Below are 9,557 nucleotides of genomic sequence, written 5' to 3'. Positions count from 1 at the left end.
CAGTCAAGGAAAGTGTTGATTTTTTTGGCGGGGGAGGTGTTTTCTTTTAGATGCAAGATACTAAACATTGTTTGTATATGGATAGAAATAATTCCTGGAAAAGAGAGAGAGTGGCAATGTATAAAGTAGGGGAAGCAGAAGGAACAGCATCCTGCCTGTGACAGAATCTCTGCATCCACTTGCACAAAACAGAAGGATGACAGTATGGGGCCTTGAAGAATAAACTGTGTGGGTTGGTGGCAGGTGGATCCCATTACCCTTAGTTTTCTTAAAGAAATATAAGGAGAGGTCTGCAATTGAAGGCTTGTGTGGGAGAGATGTGTGGGAAACTGGAGACAAGAGAACAGATGGACAAGTATGTGTTTATGATGAAAACATAATCTACTTTCTCTAGTGAAGTTAAACAGTATTGGTGCGGGTATAGAAAAGATGGATGGCTGGGTACTGCCAGGTTGAGTAGAGCAGAGGGAGAGAGGGGTGCAGGAGTTGAGAATATGTGTAGAGGAGGGAATAATGATGGACTGCAGAGGCTCCATGGGACTGGAAGGAAGGTGAAGCCATTGGGGTAAGTGGAGTGACACACCTGGTACAGGAATTCTGGGGAAGGGGAGAGCCCGGGAAGCAGGTGGAGGGAGGAAATCTGAAACCTCAGAGGCAGTTCCCTGGGTGATGAGCTTGGGATTAATACATCACTCCAGAGGACAGCAGACTGAGTTGCCTTGGCCACTTCTCCACCTTTGCATCCTATAGTAGGGCTCAAGGAAGAGCATGGATATCTCCAGTGTGTCTCACTTCTCACCTACAGCCTCCACTCTCTCCCTGTGTATTGGAAAAGGGAGAGAAGCTACTTCTCCCTGACACTGAGCTTTCCATATCCCATACCAGCAGGACATGATGGTCTTCATGGCATGATATTCCACGGATCATTGCAGATAGTTTCCATCACACACTGACTTCACTCAGGCTGGAAGAAAATAGTCAGTGCTGGCTGAGGCCACAAAGGGTGGTCATGAGGTGAGTAAGGTAATGTATAGAAAGTACCAACCTGGCCCAAGTTAGATACCAGCAAAATTAGTTTTCTTCTCTTCCCTCCCCAGTTTGGGGGGTGAGAGCTGGATTGTCATTTTCCCCTGATCTCACCCCAAACCTATTCAAATTTCCCCAGAGTTTTTATTACATAAGCCTTCAAACATGTGTGACTCCCCAGGCAGGAGGTCTTTTTATCAGTGAACTTATTACACTGAATGGACATGGTAAAAGAACAAAATCTTTCTACCAAATGACTTGTAATAGATTGGCTTCCTTGATACCACTTTTCTTGTCACCAAGATACTGTGAGTGTTTTATGATGAACCTCAAGATCTGAAAATCCAATCCCTGCAATATTACTCTATAATGGGTAAGGAGCCCTGGGACTGGGAATTAACAGGTACATCGGGTGCATGGGAACAGTTAGCCCTGATGAGGCATGCCTGTGGGGTCCACAAGAGCAAGGAGACCAATACTCAGCAGCAGTCTCCACAGGCTCAGCTGTGTGTGGCTGCCGTCATACCAGCCCTTGTTTTACAGAGTCTTGTTCAGGAGACAAAGTGTGGGTTATCAGTAGCCTCATGGAGAGTTCCAGTTCAAGATGCTTTCATGGGAGGATCCTGAACTCACCCCTTCCAATGGACACTCCAAATCAATAGCTATATGCTAAATAATTTCCCCTGAAAGAAACCCCCAAAATAGCTGAGTCACTCCTACATATCAGATGATTAAGAAATCACCCACTTCAAAATAGTTGAGAGCTTGAGACACAATCTCACCATAAACCCCACACCCAGTATAGTGACCCACAATCAGGAGGAAACTCACAACCCCCAGTCTTTCTCTGAGAAGGAAAAAGTTTGAATCCCACATCTTGCACCCCAACTTTTAAGATCTGCACCTAAGAGATGAGCCCCCCAAACATCTAGCTTTGAAAACCAACAGGGCTTCTGTCCATGAGACCCACGAGACTCTACCGATCTGAGAAAAATTTGCTGAAGAACATCCAATCTTTCTGGGAAAGAGGTCTATTTACTTATCTTAAAGCCTTGGTGCAAGCATCTAATTTAACACAATCTGGGGACTCACTGAAATCCTCTGCAAGATGGAGGCCCGCAGGTGCCGTCTTTGCACTGTCCCTCTGCCGTGCTCCACGTGGCCAATTTCTCTATGAAGGAGTTGCAGCACGTCTGGTGCCTTGTTTTTGTTTTGTGTTGTTTTGCTTGTGGCCGCTGCCTACAGGATGCCCCTTGATCACCTGGCTCTCGTGGTTATTAGGGCTTATGTCTGTGGTTTTCACGAGCCTGTAACTAACAGAGAAATAGTTCTTAGCCAGCTACTACTACCCAGGACACAGTGGAGAGGTCGCAGACTGAAACACACCCCTAGTCGTTTTGTGAAGAGGCCTACTTATCATCATAGCTATGGCCTGAAAGGCAGTTTACTAATTAGACACACATCTAGGGACGAACTATAATTTTTTCCCAGAGACTAAAGAGGTTGGTAGGGATCATCTTCACATTCTCTCCTGCCCTTCCCCAAATCACCAGTATCTCCCTGAAAGAAGCTTCTGCACATGTCTTGTGCCCTAGCTCTTGTGACTGCCCCCTAGAAGACACATTCCTTGATTGCTAGGCTCTGGTAGCCAGTGAGGCTACTATCCCTCGGGTTCATTGGGATAGTATCAAATAGAAACAGGTCTTAACTAGCCATCAGTACAGAGGGAGAAGACAGAAGAAACCCTTCTTCCAGTCTTCCCCCAAAAGAGGTATACTTATATACCTTAAAAGATGCTGCCTAAGGATATAGCTTCCAATCAGTCTGAGTCTAGGTGCTGATTGAAATCCTTCCTTTCAGGACACAGATCTTGGCACCCTTCAACTACTGGGAGCACTAAGAATAAAGTAGTATGCTTGAACAAGAAGAAAGTTTTGAGAGACAACTTATAATTAGGGAGGGTTGAGCAATAAAGGTTCATCTCCTCCATGAGGCCATTCCTTCAAGGCTGGGAAAGGTGGCTATTTATCTTATGCATAGAAACCAACACAGAGAGTCATGGAAAATGAAGAAACAGGAATACGGTCCAAACAAAGGGTAAAATCTCAGAAAAAAGCTTTAACACTTTGGAGATAAGTGATTTACCCAATAACATTCATAAAAATGCTCACACAAGTAAAGTAATAAAGCTCTAACAACTGATTCTGAAGAAATGAAGATCTGAACTGATGAAGTATTCAGAATAATCCTCTTGGAGAAGTTTAGTGAATAACAAGAAAATACAGATGGACAACTAAATAAAATGCACAATTAGGAAAACAATGCATGAACAAAATGACAAGGTTGACAAGGCAATAGAAATCACTAAAAAAATTCTAGAGCTGAAAAATATAGTAACTGAACTTAAGAATTCAATAAATAGCTTCCATAGGAGATATAGCCCCTTAGAAGAAACATCAGTGACCTGGAAGATAAGATATTTCAAATTATTTAGGTCAGAAGAGCAAGAAAAAAAAAAAAAAAGAATGAAAAAGAGTGAGGAAATTCTAAGGGAATTATGGGACACAAAGAAACAATATTCACATTATAGCAATTCCAGGAGAAAAGAAAGAGAAAGGGACAGAAAGTATACTTAAAGCAATAACGTCTGAAAACTTCTCAAACCTGGGGAGACAAATAAATTCAGATCTAAGAGGCCCAAAAAGTTCCAAATAGGAACTGAGACATATTACAAGTAAATTATCAAAATTCAGAGACAAAGATAGCATTTTAAAGCAGTAAGAGAAAAGTTACATACAAAAGAACCCTCATATGACTACTAGCAGATTTTTTCAACAGAAACTTCTCAGGCAGGAGAGAATGTAATAACATATTCAAAATATTGAAAGAAAAAAAGTGTTTACAAGAATATTATACCAATTAAAGTGTTCTTTCAGACATGAAGAAGGTGTGAAGACTTCCCTGAACAAACAAAATTAAAGGAATTCATCATATTAGACATACCTTACCAGAAATGATAAAGGGAGTTCTTTGAATGTAAATAAAAGAAGACTGGGCGCCTGGGTGGCTCAGTTGGTTAAGCGACTGCCTTCGGCTCAGGTCATGATCCTGGAGTCCCGGGATCGAGTCCCGCATCGGGCTTCCTGCTCAGCAGGGAGTCTGCTTCTCCCTCTGACCCTCCTCCCTCTCATATGCTCTCTCTCTCTCTCATTCTCGCTCTCTCAAATAAATAAATAAAATCTTAAAAAAAAAAAAAAAAAAAGAAGACTAATAAAGACATAGAAAGGCAGTCCAAAACTTACTGGTAAGTATATAGTCAAAGTTGGATTTTGTACATGGCAATGATAGGGTATAATTTACTTAAATCTCTAGTTTAAAAGTTAAGAAAACAAATGAAGTAAAAATAACCATAACTACAATAATATGTCATTACACAATATGAAAATATGTAAACTGCAACAATCATAACTCAAAATGTGAGGGGGAGAAGTGTAAAGACAAATTCTTTTGAAGTTCATTTGTTACTAGTTTAAAATAGTGTTATAATTTTAAGATATTTTATGTAGTCCTCACGTAATCACAGGGGAAACCCTATGGTAATGACACAAAAGAACAAGATAAAGAAGTAAAAACATGCCGATATCACAAGACATCAACATACAAAAAGACAACAGGATTAAGGGGAAAAAAGGAACAATGGCTCTACAAAACAACCAAAGAACAACAACAAATAGCAAAAGTAAGTCCTCATTTATCATAATTTTTTTCAGAACAAACAGATAAAATTCCTCAATTGAAAGGCAAAGAATAGCTGACTGGATTAAAAGTTCAAGAGATATTCTCCCTGAAAAAGATCCACTTTAACCTTAAAGACACACATAGACCTACAGTGAAGGGATGTGAAAGGTATTTCAAGCAAATGGTAACCATAAAAAGAGGAGGGTAGCTATACTTATTTCAGACAAAATAGACTTTGAACTAAAAATGATAAAAAGAGGCAAAGAAAGTCGTTATATAATGATAAAGGTGTCAATACCTCAAGGAGCTATAACAACCTTAAATATGTATGTGCCCATCAATGGAGCACCTAAATACATAAAGCAAAAACTAACAGAGCTAAAAGAGAAATAAATAGCAATACAGTAATAGTTGGAGACTTTAATATTCCATTCTCAACAATGGATAGATGATCTAGACAAATATTCAATAAGGAAACAGTGGATTTGAACAATGCTATAGACAAAATGACCTAAGAGACAAGCAACAAATGATTTGACAACAGCAGACTACATACTCTTCTCAACTATACATGGAACATTTTATAGAACAGACCATAGATTAAGCCTCAAAAGAAGTCTTACAAATTAAAAAAGATTGAAATTGTACCAAGTATCTTTTCTGACCATAAGGGTATGAAACTAGAAATCAATAATGAGAAGAAAACTGGAAAATAAAAACATGGAAATTAAAGAATGCTTTTCTGATCAATAAATCAAAGAAGAAATTGATGGGGAATTAAAAAGTATGTTGAGACAAACAAAAATGGAAACATGGCATACCAAAACTTATGGGATAAAGCAAAAGCAGTTTTAAGGGGGAGGTTCATAGCAATGAAAACCTACATTAAGAAGGAAAATCCCAAATAAAAAATCTAACTCTGCACCTTAAAGACCTAGAAAAAAAGAACTGAGACTAAAGAGAGCAGAAGAAAGGAAATAAAGATTAGAGCCAAAATAAGTGAAATTAAAAAAAAAAGAGTGAATCCTAAAAAGCTACTCTGAACATCTATATGCTGTCAAAGGTTCAAAATAGCCAAAATAAAACCAAATCACTGATGTAATTAGCAAAAATTTATTGCGCATATACCAGGAAGACAGTTTGCAAAGTGGTAGCACTCAAACCAAAACATGGAACGAGGCTCATTGGTATACTGATATTAGGCAGTTTATATAAAGAGAAATCAGTGACCTTTTGTTCTTCATAGTGATTGGTAACAATATTTTGAATTTCAATGGTTATCTCATATCAAACTTTGGAAAGAATTTAAGTTTTGCTTATCATTTCCAGAGCACAAGCAAGAAATGCTCCAAGTCAAGCTAGCTTAACAAAATAAGCTAAATTAAGTTTTGTTTATATGACAAAAGTGATTTTGTATGGTCAGGGAATTTTCAAGGTTGGTCTTCATTCATTTACAATTTCAACGATGCGAACAAGTTGGACACCTTAGAAATTAAAGGGAAAATTCTTAGAAACATACAAACTACCAAGACTGAAGGAGGAAGAAAGAGAAAATCTGAAAAGGCCAACTACTGGGAAGGAGATCGAGTCAGTAATGAAAAGTGTCCCAACACAGAAAAGCCCAGGACCAGATGTATTCACTGGTGAGTTTTACAACCACTTAAAGTATAAGGCCAATACTTCTTAAGCCCTTTCAAAAAATGAAAGAGGAAGGAACACTGCCAAACTGATTTTATTTTTTTTTTATTTTTTATTTTTTTTAAAGATTTTATTTATTTATTTGACAGAGAGAGAGATAGCGAGAGCAGGAACACAAGCAGGGGGAGTGCGAGAGGGAGAAGCAGGCTTCCCGCCGAACAGGGAGCCCGATGTGGGACTTGATCCCAGGACCCTGGGATCATGACCTGAGCCGAAGGCAGACGCTTAACGACTGAGCCACCCAGGCGCCCGCCAAACTGATTTTAGGAGGCCAATATCACTCTGATATCAAAGCTAGAAAAGAACTATCAGAAAATAAAACTACTGACCAATAATCCTGATGAACGTAGGTGCAAAAATTCTCAATAAAATACAAAAAACTGAATTTCACAGTACTTTAAAAGGACTACTCACCATGATCAATTGGGATTTCTATGTAGGATGTAAGGATGGTTCAACATACAAAAATCAATCAATGTGATACATCAAATTAAAAGAATAAGAGAAAAATATATAATCATCTCAATAGATGCAGAAAAAGCATTTGACAAAATTCAACATCTGTTAATGATCAAAACTCTTAATTAAGTATAGAAAAATGTACCTCAAAAACCAAGGCATATATGATAAGCCCACAGCTAGTAACATACTACATGGTGAAAGGTTGAAAGATTTTCCTCTATGAGCAGGAACAAGACAGAAGTGCCCACTCTCACCATTTAACATTGTACTGGAAGTCCTTGTCAGAACAATTAGGAAAGAAAAAGAAATAAAAGACACCAGAATTAGACAGGAAGAAGTAAAATTGTCTCTTTTTGCAGATGGCATGATTTTATATATAGAAAAATCCCCAAAATTCTATGAAAAACTATTGTATGCAATAAAAAAATTAGTAAAGTTGTAGGACACAAAATTAACATACAAAACTCAGTAATGTTTTTATATACTAAGATAAAATTATATGAAAAAAAGATTCCATTTATAACATAAAGAAAAATAAATACTTAGAAATAATATTAACCAAGAATATTAAAAATCTTTTAAAAACTACAAGACATTTATGAAAAAAAGACAAAATAGAAAAGTAGTCCATTGTGGATTGGAAAATTAAAATTGTTAAAATGGCAATACTATCAAAAGCCATCTATAGATTCAATGCAATATCTACCAAGATTCCAAAGACCTTAAAAAAAAAAAACACAGTAGTATAAAAAACAGTTCTAAAATATCTATGAAACCAGAAAACACCCAGAATAGACAAAACAATCCTAAGAAAGAAGAACAAAGCAAAAACATTACACTTTCTGGTTTCAAGCTACACCACAAAGCTATAGTAATCAAAATAGTATGGTACTGGTATAAAAACAGATAAATAGATCAGTGGAACATAACCTAAAAGCCCAGGAATAAACCCAAGCATTTTTAATTAACTAATATTTGACAAGGGATCCAAGAATACTCAATAGAGAATAGACAATCTCTTCAATATATGGTTCTGGGAAAATTGTATATTCACATGTAAAAGAATGAAACTAAGCCCCTATCTTACATTCTCACAAAAATTAACTCTAAATGGGTTAAAGACTTAAATATAATACCTGAAACCATCATAAGAAAAAAAGCTCCTTGACGTGGGTCTTGGCAATGATTTTTTTGGGGAGAAAACTAAAGCACAAGTGACAAAATCAGATATAAACAAGTGGGACTACATTAAACTAAAGAGCTCCTTCATATCAAAAGAAACAATCAACAAAGTGAAAAGACAACCTATAGAATAAGAAAAAAATATTTCCAAACAATTTATGAAATGAGTTTAATATCTAAATTATGCAACTCAATAGCAAAAACCCAAATAATCCAATTAATAAAGGGAAAAAGACCTAAATAGTCATTTCTCCAAAGAAGACATACATTTGGCCAACAGGTATATGAAAAAATGTTCAATATCAGTACTTACTAGGGAAACTGAAATCAAAACCATGAGATATTACCTCATGCCTATTAAAATGGCTATTATCTAAAAGAGATAACATACGCTGGAGAGGATGCAGACAAAGGGAAACCTCATACTATTTTTTTTTTGGTTGGGAATTTTTTTTTAATTTTTTATTCTTATGTTAATCACCATACATTACCTCATTAGTTTTTGATGTAGTGTTCCATGTTTCATTGTTTGTGCATAACACCCAGTGCTCCATGCAGAACGTGCCCTCTTTAATACCCATCACCAGGCTAACCCATCCTCCCACCCCCCTCCCCTCTAGAACCCTGTTTGTTTTTCAGAGTCTCATCGTCTCTCATGGTTTGTCTCCCCCTCTAATTTGCCCCCCTTCATTCTTTCCCTCCTGCTATCTTCTTTTTTTTTTTTTCTATTGCATTATTTGTTTCAGAGGTACAGATCTGTGATTCAACAGTCTTGCACAATTCACAGCGCTCACCATAGCACATACCCTCCCCAGTGTCTATCACCCAGCTACCCCATCCTTCCCACCCACCACTCCAGCAACCCTCAGTTTGTTTCCTGAAATTAAGAATTTCTCATATCAGTGGGGAAACCTCATACTATTGCTAGGATTGTAAACTGGTACAGCCACTATGGAAAACAGTATGGAGGTTACTTAAAAAATTAAAAATAGAGCTAACATATGATCCAGGAATTCCACTTCTGGAAATATATCCAAAGGAAATTAAAACACTAACTTGGAGGGATATCTGTACCCTCATGTTCACTGCAGCATTATTTACACTATCCAAGACATAGAAACAGCCTAAGTGTCCATCAATCATGGAGGAATGGAGAAAGAATTTGCTGTTATTGTATATGTGTGTGCACATTGGTGTGTGTGCGCGTGTGTGTGTGTGTGTATAATGAATATATAATGAAATATTCAGTCATATAAAATGAGGATATCTTGCCATTTGCACCAGTATGGATGGACCTTGAGGAAATTATGTGAAGTCAGACAGAAAAAGAGTACTATATGATCTCACATATATGTAGAATCAAATGCAGAACAGAACAGCACAAGACTCAAAGTAAAAGGGATCATATTTGTGGTAACCAAAGGCAGGGTTTGGGGAGAAGGGGAATAGGA

Source organism: Phoca vitulina, unplaced genomic scaffold (genome assembly GCF_004348235.1).
Source record: "Phoca vitulina isolate PV1807 unplaced genomic scaffold, GSC_HSeal_1.0 scaffold15, whole genome shotgun sequence".
Taxonomy (NCBI): domain Eukaryota; kingdom Metazoa; phylum Chordata; class Mammalia; order Carnivora; family Phocidae; genus Phoca; species Phoca vitulina.
This window is presented reverse-complemented; position numbering follows the sequence as displayed.